This window comes from Ambystoma mexicanum, chromosome 7p, assembly GCF_040938575.1.
Source record: "Ambystoma mexicanum isolate Mex_15411 chromosome 7p, UKY_AmexF1_1, whole genome shotgun sequence".
Lineage (NCBI taxonomy): Eukaryota > Metazoa > Chordata > Amphibia > Caudata > Ambystomatidae > Ambystoma > Ambystoma mexicanum.
In genome coordinates this window covers 307,182,644-307,203,340 of record NC_090939.1, presented here as the reverse complement: position 1 = coordinate 307,203,340, position 20,697 = coordinate 307,182,644, and positions in this window count along the sequence as shown.

The window sequence follows — 20,697 nt, the reverse complement described above, 5'->3', positions numbered from 1 at the left end:
TGGTGTGAGTCTTCCTGGTCCCCCACTACCCCTCAGCTCTTTACCACTAGCACCGGACACAGCCGCTCTGCTTCCTCCTAGATTCAGCGCTGCGCCAGCTGCCCTTCTGCGGACGCCCGCCCTCAGTGATGTTACACATGTGTATACACGTACTGCAGCTCTGCTGCCATTGCTCCGGACCGTCTTGCTCCCATCGGTGCTTAGTTCCTGCAGGTTCTTGCTCCTGTTTGCAGCAGACCGGGATCCATGTCCCCTGCTGGTGTTGCGTAATCAGGCCTTGTGGTCCTCCGCTACAGCCAAGGGCACCAGCGTGTCTTTGTTCATGCAAGTCGCCCCAGTTTCCAGCAACCTGCAGGCTAATCAGTCCTCTGCTCTCCAGCCTCTGTTCAGTTATAAATGGTCCTCCAGTGCCGGGTGTCACTATCCGCCATGGACTTGGCCATGATTACTCCCTTACACTGGCACACAGTTTGTCCTTTCACTGTAGCTCTGCCCTCAGAGCTCTGGCCGCCATTTTGTTCTCCTCTGCAGCTCCAGCTGTCCTTAGGATCTCGCAGAGAGATCAGTCGCCCCGGTGCACTTTTGTTGGATACAGCTCTGCCCAGTATCTTCCCGCTGCTACACGCCGCTTCCAGTTACATTGTAACATTCCAGTCAGCTGTATGTGTCCGATCAATGCGCGGATCTTCAGGAGCTCCTGAAGAACATGTCCTCCTTAAATGGCCTCTAGCAATGCCCTCTCTCTTTATTTCTAAGGACACTGATAAACTGCATTTGTTTATTGTTCATATTTTGAGAAAATATAAACGCAGAAGGGCACGTTTTAAAAAAGCAATGTGTGCAGTGCCCAGTGGTGAGTCTCCCAGCTCAGACGGCACCTGGATGTTGCTGGCATGCTGCCGCAGTGTGTGTGTCCCAGTTTGCACTCCGATTGCCTATGGCAGTCTGGTGGCTGTTAATTTGGTGTCATTGCATGGGGGCAGGTGAGCTCTAGCCACCGCACTCCCTTACTGGGGGGAGCGGCTGTAATTAGGCGCACTCAGGCTCTTCGTAGTCTGATGACTACAGTGGCCTTCCAGCTATGAGCGGGAGGAGCGGGGCGTTACTATTCGCTGGGTGATTTCAGTCTTGTGGGCTTCCCCTTCCCCCTCATCTCCTTACCACAGTTTCTCTGTTCACCCTGCACCCTCTCACCCGCAACCCAGCCCGCGCTGGTGTCTCCTTTGTTGCACCCTGGCGCTCCATGTGTACTGGTCTTCACGGTCGCTCAGCGGGGCAGTGCAGTCAGGGGGCACTCTTATATTTAGTGATGTGAGTCTTCCTGGTCCCCCACTACCCCTCAGCTCTTTACCACTAGCACTGGACACGGCCAGCTCCGCTTCCTCCTCGATTCACCGCTGTGCCAGCTGCCCTTCTGCGGACGCCCGCCCTCAGTGATGTTACACATGTGTATACACGTACTGCAGCTCTGCTGCCATTGCTCCGGACCGTCTTGCTCCCATCGGTGCTTAGTTCCTGCAGGTTCATGCTCCCGTTTGCAGCAGACCGGGATCCATGTCCCCTGCTGGTGTTGCGTAATCAGGCCTTGTGGTCCTCCGCTACAGCCAAGGGCACCAACGTGTCTTTGTTCATGCAAGTCGCCCCAGTTTCCAACAACCTGCAGGCTAATCAGTCCTCTGCTCTCCAGCCTCTGTTCAGTTATAAATGGTCCTCCAGTGCCGGGTGTCACTATCCGCCATGGACTTGGCCATGATTACTCCCTTACACGGGCACACAGTTTGTCCTTTCACTGTAGCTCTGCCCTCAGAGCTCTGGCCGCCATTTTGTTCTCCTCTGCAGCTCCAGCTGTCCTTAGGATCTCGCAGAGAGATCAGTCGCCCCGGTGCACCTTTGTTGGATACAGCTCTGCCCAGTATCTTCCCGCTGCTACACGCCGCTTCCAGTTACATTGTAACATTCCAGTCAGCTGTATGTGTCCGATCAATGCGCGGATCTTCAGGAGCTCCTGAAGAACATGTCCTCCTTAAATGGCCTCTAGCCATGCCCTCTCTCTTTATTTCTAAGGACACTGATAAACTGCATTTGTTTATTGTTCATATTTTGAGAAAATATAAACGCAGAAGGGCACGTTTTAAAAAAGCAATGTGTGCAGTGCCCAGTGGTGAATCTCCCAGCTCAGACGGCACCTGGATGTTGCTGGCATGCTGCCGCAGTGTGTGTGTCCCAGTTTGCACTCCGATTGCCTATGGCAGTCTGGTGGCTGTTAATTTGGTGTCATTGCATGGGGGCAGGTGAGCTCTAGCCACCGCACTCCCTTACTGGGGGGAGCGGCTGTAATTAGGAGCACTCAGGCTCTTCGTAGTCTGATGACTACAGTGGCCTTCCAGCTATGAGCGGGAGGAGCGGGCGTTACTATTCGCTGGGTGATTTCAGTCTTGTGGGCTTCCCCTTCCCCCTCATCTCCTTACCACAGTTTCTCTGTTCACCCTGCACCCTCTCACCCGCAACCCAGCCCGCGCTGGTGTCTCCTTTGTTGCACCCTGGCGCTCCATGTGTACTGGTCTTCAGGGTCGCTCAGCGGGGCAGTGCAGTCAGGGGGCACTCTTATATTTAGTGATGTGAGTCTTCCTGGTCCCCCACTACCCTTCAGCTCTTTACCACTAGCACTGGACACGGCCAGCTCCGCTTCCTCCTCGATTCACCGCTGTGCCAGCTGCCCTTCTGCGGACGCCCGCCCTCAGTGATGTTACACATGTGTATACACGTACTGCAGCTCTGCTGCCATTGCTCCGGACCGTCTTGCTCCCATCGGTGCTTAGTTCCTGCAGGTTCATGCTCCCGTTTGCAGCAGACCGGGATCCATGTCCCCTGCTGGTGTTGCGTAATCAGGCCTTGTGGTCCTCCGCTACAGCCAAGGGCACCAACGTGTCTTTGTTCATGCAAGTCGCCCCAGTTTCCAACAACCTGCAGGCTAATCAGTCCTCTGCTCTCCAGCCTCTGTTCAGTTATAAATGGTCCTCCAGTGCCGGGTGTCACTATCCGCCATGGACTTGGCCATGATTACTCCCTTACACGGGCACACAGTTTGTCCTTTCACTGTAGCTCTGCCCTCAGAGCTCTGGCCGCCATTTTGTTCTCCTCTGCAGCTCCAGCTGTCCTTAGGATCTCGCAGAGAGATCAGTCGCCCCGGTGCACTTTTGTTGGATACAGCTCTGCCCAGTATCTTCCCGCTGCTACACGCCGCTTCCAGTTACATTGTAACATTCCAGTCAGCTGTATGTGTCCGATCAATGTGCGGATCTTCAGGAGGTCCTGAAGAACATGTCCTCCTTACATGGCCTCTAGCCATGCCCCCTCTCTTTATTTCTAAGGACACTGATAAACTGCATTTGTTTATTGTCCATATTTTGAGAAAATATAAACGCAGAAGGGCACGTTTTAAAAAAGCAATGTGTGCAGTGCCCAATGGTGAGTCTCCCAGCTCAGACGGCACCTGGATGTTGCTGGCATTCTGCCGCAGTGTGTGTGTCCCAATTTGCACTCCGATTGCCTATGGCAGTCTGGTGGCTGTTAATTTGGTGTCATTGCATGGGGGCAGGTGAGCTCTAGCCACCGCACTCCCTTACTGGGGGGAGCGGCTGTAATTAGGAGCACTCAGGCTCTTCGTAGTCTGATGACTACAGTGGCCTTCCAGCTATGAGCGGGAGGAGCGGGGCGTTACTATTCGCTGGGTGATTTCAATCTTGTGGGCTTCCCCTTCCCCCTCAGCTCCTTACCACAGTTTCTCTGTTCACCCTGCACCCTCTCACCCGCAGCCCAGCCCGCGCTGGTGTCTCCTTTGTTGCACCCTGGCGCTCCATGTGTACTGGTCTTCACAGTCGCTCAGCGGGGCACTGCAGTCAGGGGGGCACTGTTATATTTAGTGATGTGAGTCTTCCTGGTCCCCCACTACCCCTCAGCTCTTTACCACTAGCACTGGACACGGCCCGCTCCGCTTCCTCCTCGATTCAGCGCCGCGCCAGCTGCCCTTCTGCGGACGCCCGCCCGCAGTGGTGTTACACATGTGTATACAGTACTGCAGCTCTGCTGTCATTGCTCCGGACTGTCTTGCTCCCATCGGTGCTTAGTTCCTGCAGGTTCATGCTCCCGTTTGCAGCAGACCGGGATCCATGTCCCCTGCTGGTGTTGCGTAATCAGACCTTGTGGTCCTCCGCTACAGCCAAGGGCACCAGCGTGTCTTTGTTCATGCAAGTCGCCCCAGTTTCCGGCAACCTGCAGGCTAATCAGTCCTCTGCTCTCCAGCCTCTGTTCAGTTATAAATGGTCCTCCAGTGCCGGGTGTCACTATCCGCTATGGACTTGGCCATGATTACTCCCTTACACGGGCACACAGTTTGTCCTTTCACTGTAGCTCTGCCCTCAGAGCTCTGGCCGCCATTTTGTTCTCCTCTGCAGCTCCAGCTGTCCTTAGGATCTCGCAGAGAGATCAGTCGCCCCGGTGCACTTTTGTTGGATACAGCTCTGCCCAGTATCTTCCCGCTGCTACACGCCGCTTCCAGTTACATTGTAACATTCCAGTCAGCTGTATGTGTCCGATCAATGCGCGGATCTTCAGGAGCTCCTGAAGAACATGTCCTCCTTAAATGGCCTCTAGCAATGCCCTCTCTCTTTATTTCTAAGGACACTGATAAACTGCATTTGTTTATTGTTCATATTTTGAGAAAATATAAACGCAGAAGGGCACGTTTTAAAAAAGCAATGTGTGCAGTGCCCAGTGGTGAGTCTCCCAGCTCAGACGGCACCTGGATGTTGCTGGCATGCTGCCGCAGTGTGTGTGTCCCAGTTTGCACTCCGATTGCCTATGGCAGTCTGGTGGCTGTTAATTTGGTGTCATTGCATGGGGGCAGGTGAGCTCTAGCCACCGCACTCCCTTACTGGGGGGAGCGGCTGTAATTAGGCGCACTCAGGCTCTTCGTAGTCTGATGACTACAGTGGCCTTCCAGCTATGAGCGGGAGGAGCGGGGCGTTACTATTCGCTGGGTGATTTCAGTCTTGTGGGCTTCCCCTTCCCCCTCATCTCCTTACCACAGTTTCTCTGTTCACCCTGCACCCTCTCACCCGCAACCCAGCCCGCGCTGGTGTCTCCTTTGTTGCACCCTGGCGCTCCATGTGTACTGGTCTTCACGGTCGCTCAGCGGGGCAGTGCAGTCAGGGGGCACTCTTATATTTAGTGATGTGAGTCTTCCTGGTCCCCCACTACCCCTCAGCTCTTTACCACTAGCACTGGACACGGCCAGCTCCGCTTCCTCCTCGATTCACCGCTGTGCCAGCTGCCCTTCTGCGGACGCCCGCCCTCAGTGATGTTACACATGTGTATACACGTACTGCAGCTCTGCTGCCATTGCTCCGGACCGTCTTGCTCCCATCGGTGCTTAGTTCCTGCAGGTTCATGCTCCCGTTTGCAGCAGACCGGGATCCATGTCCCCTGCTGGTGTTGCGTAATCAGGCCTTGTGGTCCTCCGCTACAGCCAAGGGCACCAACGTGTCTTTGTTCATGCAAGTCGCCCCAGTTTCCAACAACCTGCAGGCTAATCAGTCCTCTGCTCTCCAGCCTCTGTTCAGTTATAAATGGTCCTCCAGTGCCGGGTGTCACTATCCGCCATGGACTTGGCCATGATTACTCCCTTACACGGGCACACAGTTTGTCCTTTCACTGTAGCTCTGCCCTCAGAGCTCTGGCCGCCATTTTGTTCTCCTCTGCAGCTCCAGCTGTCCTTAGGATCTCGCAGAGAGATCAGTCGCCCCGGTGCACCTTTGTTGGATACAGCTCTGCCCAGTATCTTCCCGCTGCTACACGCCGCTTCCAGTTACATTGTAACATTCCAGTCAGCTGTATGTGTCCGATCAATGCGCGGATCTTCAGGAGCTCCTGAAGAACATGTCCTCCTTAAATGGCCTCTAGCCATGCCCTCTCTCTTTATTTCTAAGGACACTGATAAACTGCATTTGTTTATTGTTCATATTTTGAGAAAATATAAACGCAGAAGGGCACGTTTTAAAAAAGCAATGTGTGCAGTGCCCAGTGGTGAATCTCCCAGCTCAGACGGCACCTGGATGTTGCTGGCATGCTGCCGCAGTGTGTGTGTCCCAGTTTGCACTCCGATTGCCTATGGCAGTCTGGTGGCTGTTAATTTGGTGTCATTGCATGGGGGCAGGTGAGCTCTAGCCACCGCACTCCCTTACTGGGGGGAGCGGCTGTAATTAGGAGCACTCAGGCTCTTCGTAGTCTGATGACTACAGTGGCCTTCCAGCTATGAGCGGGAGGAGCGGGCGTTACTATTCGCTGGGTGATTTCAGTCTTGTGGGCTTCCCCTTCCCCCTCATCTCCTTACCACAGTTTCTCTGTTCACCCTGCACCCTCTCACCCGCAACCCAGCCCGCGCTGGTGTCTCCTTTGTTGCACCCTGGCGCTCCATGTGTACTGGTCTTCAGGGTCGCTCAGCGGGGCAGTGCAGTCAGGGGGCACTCTTATATTTAGTGATGTGAGTCTTCCTGGTCCCCCACTACCCTTCAGCTCTTTACCACTAGCACTGGACACGGCCAGCTCCGCTTCCTCCTCGATTCACCGCTGTGCCAGCTGCCCTTCTGCGGACGCCCGCCCTCAGTGATGTTACACATGTGTATACACGTACTGCAGCTCTGCTGCCATTGCTCCGGACCGTCTTGCTCCCATCGGTGCTTAGTTCCTGCAGGTTCATGCTCCCGTTTGCAGCAGACCGGGATCCATGTCCCCTGCTGGTGTTGCGTAATCAGGCCTTGTGGTCCTCCGCTACAGCCAAGGGCACCAACGTGTCTTTGTTCATGCAAGTCGCCCCAGTTTCCAACAACCTGCAGGCTAATCAGTCCTCTGCTCTCCAGCCTCTGTTTAGTTATAAATGGTCCTCCAGTGCCGGGTGTCACTATCCGCCATGGACTTGGCCATGATTACTCCCTTACACGGGCACACAGTTTGTCCTTTCACTGTAGCTCTGCCCTCAGAGCTCTGGCCGCCATTTTGTTCTCCTCTGCAGCTCCAGCTGTCCTTAGGATCTCGCAGAGAGATCAGTCGCCCCGGTGCACTTTTGTTGGATACAGCTCTGCCCAGTATCTTCCCGCTGCTACACGCCGCTTCCAGTTACATTGTAACATTCCAGTCAGCTGTATGTGTCCGATCAATGTGCGGATCTTCAGGAGGTCCTGAAGAACATGTCCTCCTTACATGGCCTCTAGCCATGCCCCCTCTCTTTATTTCTAAGGACACTGATAAACTGCATTTGTTTATTGTCCATATTTTGAGAAAATATAAACGCAGAAGGGCACGTTTTAAAAAAGCAATGTGTGCAGTGCCCAATGGTGAGTCTCCCAGCTCAGACGGCACCTGGATGTTGCTGGCATTCTGCCGCAGTGTGTGTGTCCCAATTTGCACTCCGATTGCCTATGGCAGTCTGGTGGCTGTTAATTTGGTGTCATTGCATGGGGGCAGGTGAGCTCTAGCCACCGCACTCCCTTACTGGGGGGAGCGGCTGTAATTAGGAGCACTCAGGCTCTTCGTAGTCTGATGACTACAGTGGCCTTCCAGCTATGAGCGGGAGGAGCGGGGCGTTACTATTCGCTGGGTGATTTCAATCTTGTGGGCTTCCCCTTCCCCCTCAGCTCCTTACCACAGTTTCTCTGTTCACCCTGCACCCTCTCACCCGCAGCCCAGCCCGCGCTGGTGTCTCCTTTGTTGCACCCTGGCGCTCCATGTGTACTGGTCTTCACAGTCGCTCAGCGGGGCACTGCAGTCAGGGGGGCACTGTTATATTTAGTGATGTGAGTCTTCCTGGTCCCCCACTACCCCTCAGCTCTTTACCACTAGCACTGGACACGGCCCGCTCCGCTTCCTCCTCGATTCAGCGCCGCGCCAGCTGCCCTTCTGCGGACGCCCGCCCGCAGTGGTGTTACACATGTGTATACAGTACTGCAGCTCTGCTGTCATTGCTCCGGACTGTCTTGCTCCCATCGGTGCTTAGTTCCTGCAGGTTCATGCTCCCGTTTGCAGCAGACCGGGATCCATGTCCCCTGCTGGTGTTGCGTAATCAGACCTTGTGGTCCTCCGCTACAGCCAAGGGCACCAGCGTGTCTTTGTTCATGCAAGTCGCCCCAGTTTCCGGCAACCTGCAGGCTAATCAGTCCTCTGCTCTCCAGCCTCTGTTCAGTTATAAATGGTCCTCCAGTGCCGGGTGTCACTATCCGCTATGGACTTGGCCATGATTACTCCCTTACACGGGCACACAGTTTGTCCTTTCACTGTAGCTCTGCCGTCAGAGCTCTGGCCGCCATTTTGATCTCCTCTGCAGCTCCAGCTGTCCTTAGGATCTCGCAGAGAGATCAGTCGCCCCGGTGCACTTTTGTTGGATACAGCTCTGCACAGTATCTTCCCCCTGCTACACGCCACTTCCAGTTACATTGTAACGTTCCAGCCTGCTGTATGTGTCCGATCAATGCGAGGATCTTCAGGAGCTCCTAAAGAACATGTCCTTCATACATGGCCTCTAGCCATGCCCCCTCTCTTTATTTCTAAGGACACTGATAAACTGCATTTGTTTATTGTCCATATTTTGAGAAAATATAAACGCAGAAGGGCACGTTTTAAAAAACTAATGTGTATGGCTGTTCATTGTGAGTATATTTCATTGCTAAAGATGTCCAGCGCAGTGTCAGAATCTGAGTCTCCCCCCAAGAGGCCCCAGATAAAGGGAAGGTGATTGTAAAGTGATTCCCCATGTTATAAATACATAATTCTACACATGAGTTTAAATAAGATAGAGAAATTGTGTACCTGGTGCAGCACTAAGTCTGCCTTTTAGATTCAGCAAACTATCCCAATGTATGTCTAGCACTGTGTTTTGTGGCAAGCTAGGAAACCTCACAAAACACCCAACATGTTGCAAGTCTGTATTTCTCTGCCTCCTGTACCTACACACCCAGGCTCATAAGCAGGTTTGGCTCCCTTCGCAAAACACTTTGTCCCATGAATGATAGTGCTGTTTGAGGGTTTGTTTTTTAAACCAACCCTCACATGCATCTTGGTGGCCAGTTTGTACCACAATACATTTCGTACTGGGAAAGGGTATCTTCTCCCACTACAATCAGGGCATATGTGGGGTGCACCATGCCAGACAGCATACTAAGCAGGTCGCTTCCACTTCCACTGAACTTTTTGCACTTGGCAGATGCATCTCCCGAAACACATAGATCAAACTCCCAGGGACATTCACGAGGTGAGAACAGTAGACATGATGATCTCGTCTGTTGTATGTGCACATTGACTTCTGCTTCTGCCTACCATACAACATGGGCACTTTATGTGAATGAACATCTGCAAAAAACAGCAAATGTTAGAAGTTCACAAAGCCATGACATTGTAAACTTCACACGATCACACCAACATCAAAAGAAAAATAAAATACTGAAAAATCAAACTTAATTTTTCACTTCATTTGATTCTAAAATTAGGGACTGTGGAATAATAATGTACAACTATTCAGCAAGGTTTGTAGGTAAAGAATAAACCAAAAACAAATAGGTGATGGCTGGAAGTTTTAGAATGAATCGTAACCTCTGCCATTGCTCTGGGCAACCCTCCAGACCATCGCTCTTTGCCTGCCAATCCATTACAAAGGGAAGAACACATATGCAAATCAGGCTTGGTCCCACCCCAAAAGGGCAATCCAGCCCAAACTGCTAGGCCACATCCCTTCTGCAGGAGACCACAAGCATCCCCAGACATGTTTCAGCCTTGTTGGGCCTCATCAGTGAGGAATAGCTTGGGTCTCTAGGCCCAGCAGGCACGGGACCCACGTCTGGGCATTCCCGTCCCACTCGGGGTGACAAAGCAAAAAAAAAAGGTGATGGGTGGAAGGTTTAGAATGAATCTTAACCTCTGGCATTCCTCTGGGCAACCCTCCAGGCCATCATTCTTCACTTTGTAGGTAAAGAATGACAATGTTTCCGTGTCTTCAATAGGCAATAGGTGACTCCATGTGCGAACTACATTGGCAGTCATGGTCTTTCCTATTACAAACACATGCACTCAGGGATTTGTGGTCTTATCTACATTTTGTTGAATGTATTAGCCTTAGCATTTGTAAAAAGGAGTCACAACTCTTAACGTTAGTGCACTAGTTTAAAGCAGGTCTCTAGTCACCTTGTATGCTCATTTATGTTATGGTATGTTATTTTATGTTAACACTGGGATATTTAACTGTGCATTTAAATCAGGTTTGTCTTAATGCATCTAGTCTGGTACGAATAGTGCTGTATTGTACCCCACTAGGGGTAAAGCAGACCATGGGCTTTAAGAGAATCATTACAAGGGGATTAGTTGGTGAGGAAAGGCAAGTGAGAGAAAAGGAACTTAATTAGATGAATGGCTTAGCAGGTAATAAATACCAGAGGGTTAACTGAAAAACGAGTATCATTTTGGTTGCAGCGGTACATATGTAGCCACTGGAGATTTTATCATAAAATGTTAGATTAAGTGAAGAATGAAAAGCAAAACCACGGATAATGGCAATTAAGGTTACATGAAGGTATTTGTAGTAACATGCAAATGTAGTAATAGCGCAATTAGAACTTGGATCGGAGATGACTTAGAGATGTGCTCACGTGTGACATTCAAGTGTGGATAAGGTTGTGTAGCTACCCTCCTAACTAATCAGTAGACTAGCCTGACCGATCTAGTCTGACTGAGTCATGCTGATATGAGTGCCAGTGGTGAGATTTGCCAGTTTACAGTTAATAGTGGGAGAACACAGAAGGAAACGAGTGAAAAGGAAGAGAGCGTGCATCTGGATCCCACCTACATTCAAACGGACTTGGGTAGGATAAAGGTGAGATTGTGTAGCAGGTATGCATACTCACTCGCTGAAGCAAAACTGGTTGTCCCTTTATTTTATTGAAATTAATTTCCTTTGTAAAGTCCAAAATGTCCACAGAAAAGGTAACCTATACTATAAAATGAACCCGACTGTAATATAAGTAATCAACACAGGCTGACTATCAGACATGTGCTACTGTCGTCAAAGACAGAGGGACTCATTACGAGTTGGCTGGAATCACTTTTATCACCTTGGAGTACGGCAGACCATTGCCAATAACAGTAATTTCGTCTGGAAGAATTTCCTCCGAAAAATAACTTTGGATCGTTATTCCACCAAGTCATGGCAGAAAATATCATCATTGCTGGAACAGGAAGCCTGGCAGCCACCATCTTTACAACACCAATCCTGTCTGAATCATCCATCTCATGTTGCAATCTGAACACAGCGCCTAAGAAGATGTCACAGGAGAAAGGCAAAGGCAAGGTGCTGTGGATGTAGAGGATAGTGAGGCTAAGCTGCAGGACCTCACACATGAGGCTGTGGTTCATGCCGATGAACTACATGGGTCAACGCACAGGAGAACATCTGGGCATAAGAAGTCTGCCATCTAGGTCAGCTTTAAGGACAAGGTTGTGGCAGTGGGTACATCCCATAGGACAGTGACTGCCGCAAGCGCTGGAACAACCTCACGCCCATGGTCCACAGCCTCCTGGCAAAACACTGGCATGAGACATCTGCCACAGAGGACGGTAGAGCTAGCGTCATCCTTCACATGGAACAACAGATTGAGGGTGTTAGGAGTGCAGAAGTCAGAGCCAGCAGTCAAGTCGAAGCTTGTGAGTATGAATGTTCCCTCTCCCATGATAATGCGCTTGCCAAATGCCCATCCCATGCCTGTGTTCCTCAGCAAAGGTGGGCATAATGGACAGTGGAATGTGCAACCACACGGCAATGTGTACAAAGGCAATGCCACCATATGCATGTGCAAGGGAAGGTGGACAACTGTGCACATATACACAAACTGTAGGGGAAATCTGCATGTGAGCCCATTCAGCTAAGAGTAGCACCCATGTGTACTGTGAAAGGCCAATTGGCAAAGTGAACCCAGAGCACTACCACATGTACAAGCTACATCGCCAGCCCAACAGGTAATGAGCCCATGCATATGTGGTGTAGACCCTCAGCAGACACTACTCCCACCTTGAATAAGACATTTTCATTGGCCTGCAATCAAGTCTGCCCATAAAACCACTTGTGTGTTGGATGACCTTTCATCATGTTGCATGAGTGACTTGCAAGCCCAGGTACAAGTATGCATGATGACTGACAGCATGTCATTGACCACCCAACAGGTTCACCAGTGCAAGCACAACAACCACCACCCTGCACTGCTCAGACACAGGAAAAGCAGGAGAAAGGGCAGGAGCAAGGCATCAGGGCCAAGGCCCAGCAGTGTCATAGCAGCCTTGACAAGAGGAGACACCGCCACAGTCCCCACAAGTGTACCAAGTGGTACACTGCTGGCACTGCACCTGATGGCAGCACACCGATTTAGCTGCAGGGACGGCATCCCCGATAGCTGCAAATGACAATCCACAGCCAGCCCTGTGGTTGTGTATGAGGAGCCACATGCTGCCACTGGCACCTATGGCTCTACACCCGCACCCACCCATCTGCCCCCTGACTTCCCCTCATCACCTGAGGTAGACAACCATGCACAGTTGCAGCATGACCTGAATACATGGTGTGATGCCAGAGGACCATGTGATGAAGGTGACAGGGGTTTTGGGTCTCCCTGCTTCTGTCCCAGTCCTCCCCGTAACACACAGTGCATGCCTCAGCATTACATTGATGCAATATGGAGGTGGACTCAATGGAGTGGTGGCAGATCCACATTGAGGCCATTGCGGGACACAGGTGCCGCATCTGCAATCTATCAGTGACTCAGTGCAGGGCTCATCATGAAGGATTGCAAGTTCCATGGATCAGAGGCACCGGCAAGCATCTGTGGAAACTTCTTCCCTCACTGTTGTGGGCCAGCGGGTGAGGCAGCATTTGCTGAATGGATACACGTTAGCATGCTCCTGACCCTCTAGAACATCCAGGGCCAGGAGTCTGACCTATCCACCTTAGTCACCCACAGAGAGGGGTCATTAGCTGTCAGCACCTATCCCCGCTCAGCGCAAAATGTGGCCCACCCACAGCCAGAGCAGCCTGGCAAGGGCAAGAGGCAACGGATATAACATTGATACTTCTTGACAGTATTTAACTGGGCACAAGGGAGGTTGGTGGTCATGGGTGTTGATTCTGGGGGAGGTGGGAGGGCATGGGTGTTGGGGAATGAGGGTGGTGAGGGCATGGGTATAGGGGCGATGGGTGGAAAGGACAGTTGGAGATTGATGATCACCACAGTTGTAAAGAAAAAAAGTAATGTTCACAATAAGAAATGTGAGGGCAATGCCATTTGTGTGAAGGTGATATATTCAAAATGTGCTATGTGCAAAAGTGTGATGCATGTGAAAAGTAATGTGCTAAAAATAATGTTCAATTAGCTATGCTAGGGGAGGCATTTCCAGGTCAGGGGCAGGGGGACATTTTGCCTGAGGGAAATGTTGTGTAGAATGGCACAAACAACAAATATCTGGACAAATGTCTCTGGCCTTTACTTCAGGCGTACCTCAGGGCACCTCCAGTATGGTCCAAGGACCAGTCACATGCCTTCAGCATGCCAAAGATCCACTCAATACAGAGTCTGGTCCTGATGTGTGTCTCATTATAGGCCTCTCCGGTGTCATCATACATGGGAACTGAAGGTAGCCAAAGTCACCTGCAAGAGCGTAGTACAAGGATTTCAGTCACAGTGCATTGCATATGTGTAGCATGTTACAAATCTTGGTGATGCCATTTGTACTACATGGTTTTCATTTGCAGTCATTTAATGTTTTGTGATATGCAATGGGGGTACATGTGCATTGCCACTTAGAGATACTGTCATGCGCAGTAGGAAGGTCAGGCACACCAGGCACACCGCCTTACAGAACACTTATACCCGCGGTGATTCTCTGACACATAACACAGCGAGAATCTCCAAGTCACAGTCAGCCCTTCACATGACCATGTTACCTGTGGTGCGAGGGAAGCGTCACCAATTTCCAGGCTCTATCAGAAAGCAATACTATTTGTTCCCTCGTTTCCGCTGGCAACTGCCATGGAGATTGCGAGATGGCTGGAGCAAGAGTAATCGACAACAACTACTTCCTGGTTCCGGGCCAAACTCTCGGTCACGTGCCCTGAGCTACGCTCACGTGATCAGGAGTCGACAGGTATAAAAGCGACGTACTTTGAATCACTCGTTGCTTCACAGCTGTTTCACGACTCTGTTTGGCGTTTTCGATTCACGTTGGATTAATTTGGTTACAGATCTCAAGCTTATGGATTACGGACTGAGTTTTCTTGTTCCTTGGATTTGGCGTTTGGTTTCTGCTTGGATTTACGGACCTTTTTGACTTTAGCTCACGTTTCATGGATTGATTGGACTATCCTGATCTGCTTTGCCAAGTATTCTACGCTCTTCAGAGTTCTTCGAACTGCTACGTTACCACAGTTTTCAGAATACTTCCAAGAATCATCAGGTGGTAGTCAGTGCTGATTTTCTGGCGCCTTGGCTTTGAAGTGCTACTAACGCTTCCCTGCACCACAGCCTCAGAGTTACTGGCATTTAGAATATAACCCTTGGGTAAGCCCTATTTCAATAACAGTTACATTGTTAACAGTACTGTGTTTGTTTGTACTAATACCTAATTCATTCCACAGCTCTGGGGTCCTCGGCCGCGTCTGGTCCTGCGAAAGAACAACAACCACCTGTGGCCTCAAGGCTCGCACGGGGAGTGATTTTTCTTCTCTCCGTGTCGAACTTGGGGACAGAGACCCAAATATTCTTCACAACGAGTCAAGTTACCACAGACTGTGAAGCCCCGGGTTGTGTTGAATATGGAGGCCGCAGCCGACGACCCCGTGGCTGCATTGGTACAGGCAATTACAATGTTGAGGGCGGATATGACAGCTGCCAATGCCGCTATACATCAGGGGTTAGACCTCAATCAAAGTACTCACAATCCCTTACCCGCTGATGCTGAGTTTGCCGATTTAGCGGCAGCCCCACCAGCAGTAACGCCATCTATTGTTCCCACTACAGCACCTCAAATTCCCGTATTGGTGCCCAAGCCCTTTCCTTTAGCTGCTCCAGAAAGATTTCATGGGGATCCCCGAATGTTTTGTACATTCATAAACCAATGCAAATTGCATTTTCTTTGTAGACCTCAGGCTTTCCCCGATTCCACCACAAAGGCAGCATTTACATTATCTCATCTAGCTGGTAGAGCTGCCGCCTGGGCAAACCCGTTACTGGAAAACAATAGTCCTGTTCTTTATGATTTTGACTTACTAGTCACAGAAATATCTCAGGTATTTGACACCCGCTACAAGGCCCAGTCCCGGGATCTTGAGTTATTGGAATTATCCCAAGGAAAGGGTTCACTCATAGAATATATTGCCCGATTCAATCAATTGGCCACTGAGACCTCTTGGCCTGAATCAAAGAAAGCAGTGGTGTTTTACAGAGGACTCAGTAATTCCATGAAGGACGCCCTACATATAGACGCACAGCGTTCTGAACGTAAAAATGAAGCAGGGTTTCTTAGTACAGTTCAGACCTCCTCCACAGATACAGGTAGCGAACCCATGCAGATAGGCGTAATCCGCAGTCCAATTTCCCAAATCGAACGAGAACGCCGTAGAACAGACAAGGCTTGTTATTATTGTGGCTTAAACGGTCATTTTGTGAAGACCTGTCCTCGGAGTCCCAAAACTAAAAATTTGTTTTTTCGGACTGCTCGACCCTAGATTCGAGCGCCGGATCGAGCAGTTCATCCACTCCCTCAGAACACACAAGGCTCGCACGAGGAGTGATTTTTCTTCTCTCCATGTGGAACTTGGGGACAGAGGCCCAAATATTCTTCACAACGAGTCAAGTTACAACAGATACACTGTTCACACAGCTCACAAATATGTTATATCAGACATGGCCTGTGATAGGATTTCAAATTTGCATGTTGTCTGTGTTGGGCCTGTGGTGTGCTGTGCTACCAAGTAATGCCCTGCTGGTAATTTGTTAATCGTGTGCATGTTTGTGGTTTGTGCATTCCTGCCACAATGGATTTACTTGCATGGTTTGCAGTGTACATGTCATCAGTGTCTGGCAGTGTTGCATTGTCATTGTGCATTTTTGAACTGTTCCATTGGCTGTGTAGGCATGCATTCCCTATGCATTGTGGTCCCTGAAGTCATCCGTTTGTACATGAGTTACTTGTTGGGGCATTATGTATTGCTGTCATACTACTACTGCATAGTTGTGCTAGGCCTAGTACTGTGGGTTGGTGGGTGTCATGTGCGGTGTGAGAGCAGGTTCTGCTTGTACAGAGCCTTGACAGGGCATGCATTGATTAATAGTAGTAGTAATGATCCATCCCCTTCACATGGTATTCAACTGGTGCTGCAAGATTGTACTGTGTGATGGCACTTGTACTCACCAAGCATCCATGTCTGTTGCCCTCTTTAGCTCTCAATGTATGCAGGCAGGGTGCTATTACACAGGACCATAGCATTGTGGGTGAATCCAGGAAAGCAGGTGCAGCAGTGTGCTATTGTCTTGTCAGGTCAGCGTTGCTCGTAACCTGCACATTGATGTAGTGGAACTGCTTCCTGTTGGGGTACACCTCTTCGGGAGCCTAGGGGGCAACCAATGCCAGCAATTACATTTAGCATGTGAGCTGCTTCATAAAAATCAGGGCTGTCATTTGGGGGTCGCAGGCATCGCAACTGCAACCCCTTAGGTCTTCCTTTTACCCCTGTGGTCTACCTTTCTACCCCTACAGACAAACAACATTTTCTTTTTTTTGTTTTAAATAGAAGCTCCTGGGCTGTGGCCAGTTCCATGTGGCTCTTTGTTTTTGGAGTGACTGGCATTCTTGTTCAGGCCTCTGAAAAAAACAGGGGGTTTCACAAGTGTAAAACTTTGATAAGTGACCCTAAATAATAAAAAATTGGAATAACAAATAATGTGCTTTTCTGGAATTCGATACAATAATTGCTGGGCCCATTAAATGTTTATTTCAGGCACACCTCAGGGGGTTAGTTATTGATTTACAGGGTAATTCATAGAAATTCGCACAAAAGTGGCGCACGCGACTGGCGCACAGCATGCCCGTGCGAATGTCTGCGCCAGCCGCGTGCGCTAAAATCGATTTCCGCGCACAGCGTATTCATGGATTTTCGCATCCAAAACCAGCCGTGGCGCAGCATGGCGCATCGACCCTGCAGCAGCGCCAGTTACGCCCCCAAGAACGCCCTCGCGCAAGGAAAAGCCTTCAAAATCCCCAAATAATTGCAAAGGGCTGCGCTAACCCTGGACCAGTTCACAGGGCTGGCAAACAGCAAACGCCAAGCGGGGAACGTGTATTTCAGTGGTTCGCGGGAAGTTCCACACGCGATTGTCCTGTGTACGTGTGTATCAGGGGTGCGCAGGAAGTTCCACACGCGATTTCAGCAGGGTACGTGTATTTCAGGGGTGCGTGGGAAGTTCCACACGCGATTGGCCCCGTGCGAGCAGGGTACGTGTATTCCAGGGGTGCGCGGGAAGTTCCACACGCGATTTCAGCAGGGTATGTGTATTTCAGGGGTGCGCGGGAAGTCTCACACACGATTGGCCCCGTGCGAGCAGGGTACGTGTATTTCAGGGGTGCGCGGGAAATTCCACACGCGATTTCAGAAGGGTACGTGTATTTCAGGTGTGCGCGGGAAGTTCCACACGCGATTCCATCAGGGTACGTGTATTTCAGGGATGCGCGGGAAGTTCCACACGCGATTTCAGCAGGGTACGTGTATTCCAGGGGTGCGCGGGAAGTTCCACACGCGATTGGCCCAGTGCGAGCAGGGTACGTGTATTCCATGGGTGCGTGGGAAGTTCCACACGTGATTTCAGCAGGTTACGTGTATTTCAGGGGTGCGCAGGAAGTTCCACATGCGATTTCAGCAGGGTACGTGTATTTCAGGGGTTCTGGGGAGTACTACACGTGAATTGGCCGTGTGGGTCCTCCCAGGTGTTCGCTCTACAACCTCCACGGCCCCTGCAGGCAGCCCACACCACGGGGGACTACCCTGCACCCCTGCTCATGTCCCGCAGGCAGCCCATCCACCATGGGCATGCCCCCCAGCCAACCCACATGTCACCTTGCACTACTGATCAACAATGCATGTCTCCCACCACCCCCAACCCCCAGCAGCCAGGGGCACCCTCCACCAGGCCCCCACACATGTCTACCACCACCCCCACCCCCCAGCAATGCAGGGGCAGCCTCCACCAGGCCCCCACTCATGTCCCCCTGCACCCCCATCCCCCAGCCACCAGGGGCAGATTCCACCAGGCCCCCACTCATGTCTCCCACCACCCCCACCCCCCAGCAGTGCAGGGGCAGCCTCCACCAGGCCCCCAATAATGTCCCCCTGCACCCCCACCCCCCAGCAGTGCAGGGGCACCCTCCACCAGGCCCCCGCCCATGTCTCCCACCCCCCCACCCCCCAGAACTGTGGGGCACCTGCCAGCAGGCCCCCACCCATGTCTCCCACCATCCACCCCCAGCAGTGCAGGGGCAGCCTCCACCAGGCCCCCACTCATGTCTCTCACCCCCCCACCCCAAAGCAGTGCAGGGGCACCCTCCACCAGGCCCCCACCCATGTCTCCCACCCCCCCACCCCCCAGCAGTGCAGGGGCACCCTCCACCAGGCACCCACCCAGGTCTCCCACCACCCCCACCCCCCAGCAGTGCAGGGGCATCCTCCACCAGGCCCCCACCCATGTCTCCCACCCCCCCACCCCCCAGCAGTGCAGGGGCACCCTCCACCAGGCCCCCACACATGTTTCCTACCCCCCCACCCCCAGCAGTGCAGGGGCACCTCCACCAGGCCCCCACCCATGTCTCCCACCACCCCCACCCCCCAGCAGTGCAGGGGCACCCTACAACAGGCCCCCACCCATGTCTCCCAACACCCCCACCCCCCAGCAGTGCAGGGGCATCCTCCACCAGGCCCCCACCCATGTCTACCACCACCCCCACCCCCCAGCCACCAGGGGCAGCCTCCACCAGGCCCCCACCCATGTCTCCCACCACCCCTACCCCCCAGCAGTCAGGGGCACCCTCCACCAGGCCCCCACTCATGTCTACCACCACCCCCATCCCCCAGCCACCAGGGGCAGATTCCACCAGGCCCCCACTCATGTCTCCCACCACCCCCACCCCCCAGCAGTGCAGGGGCACCCTCCACCAGGCCCCACCCATGTCCCCCTGCACCCCCACCCCCCAGCAGTGCAGGGGCAGCCTCCACCAGGCCCCCACCCATGTCTACCACCACACGCGATTTCAGCAGGGTACGTGTATTTCAGGGGTGCGCGGGAAGTTCCACATGCGATTTCAGCAGGGTACGTGTATTTCAGGGGTTCCGGGGAGTACTACAGGTGAATTGGCCGTGTGGGTCCTCCCAGGTGTTCGCTCTACAACCTCCACGGCCCCTGCAGGCAGCCCACACCACAGGGGACTACCCTGCACCCCTGCTCATGTCCCGTAGGCAGCCCATCCACCATTGGCATGCCCCCCAGCCAACCCACATGTCACCTTGCACTACTGATCAACAATGCATGTCTCCCACCACCCCCACCCCCCAGCAGTCAGGGGCACCCTCCACCAGGCCCCCACACATGTCTACCACCACCCCCATCCCCCAGCCACCAGGGGCAGATTCCACCAGGCCCCTACTCATGTCTCCCACCACCCCCAGCAGTGCAGGGGCAGCCTCCACCAGACCCCCACTCATGTCCCCCTGCACCCCCACCCCCCAGCAGTGCAGGGGCAGCCTCCACCAGGCCCCCACTCATGTCCCCCTGCACCCCCACCCCCCAGCAGTGCAGGGGCAGCCTCCACCAGGCCCCCACCCATGTCTACCACCACCCCCACCCCCCAGCCACCAGGGGCAGCCTCCACCAGGCCCCCACCCATGTCTCCCACCAGCCCCTACCCCTCAGCAGTCAGGGGGAACCCTCCACCAGGCCCCCACTCATGTCTCCCACTACCCCCATCCCCCAGCCACCAGGGGCAGATTCCACCAGGCCCCCACTCATGTCTCCCACCACCCCCACCCCCCAGCAGTGCAGGGGCAGCCTCCACCAGGCCCCCACTCATGTCCCCCTGCACCCCCACCCCCCAGCAGTGCAGGGGCACCCTCCACCAGGCCCCCACCCATGTCTCCCACCCCCTCCACCCCCCAGAACTGTGGGGCACCTGCCAGCAGGCCCCCACCCATGTCTCCCACAACCCCACCCCCCAGCAGTGCAGGGGCAGCCTCCACCAGGCCCCCACTCATGTCCCCCTGCACCCCCACCACCCAGCAGTGCAGGGGCACCCTCCACCAGGCCCCCACCCATGTCTCCCAAAACCCCCACCCCCCAGTACTATGGGGCACCTTCCAGCAGGCCCCCACCCATGTCTCCCACCCCCCCCACCCCAAGCACTGTGGGGCACCTGCCAGCAGGCCCCCACCCATGTCCAACTCATGTTCACACCCCCCACCCCCCAGCACTGTGGGGCACCTGCCAGCAGCCCCCCACCCATGTCTTCCACCCCTCCACCGCCCAGCACTGTGAGGCACCTGCCAGCAGGCCCCCACCCATGTCCAACTCATGTTCC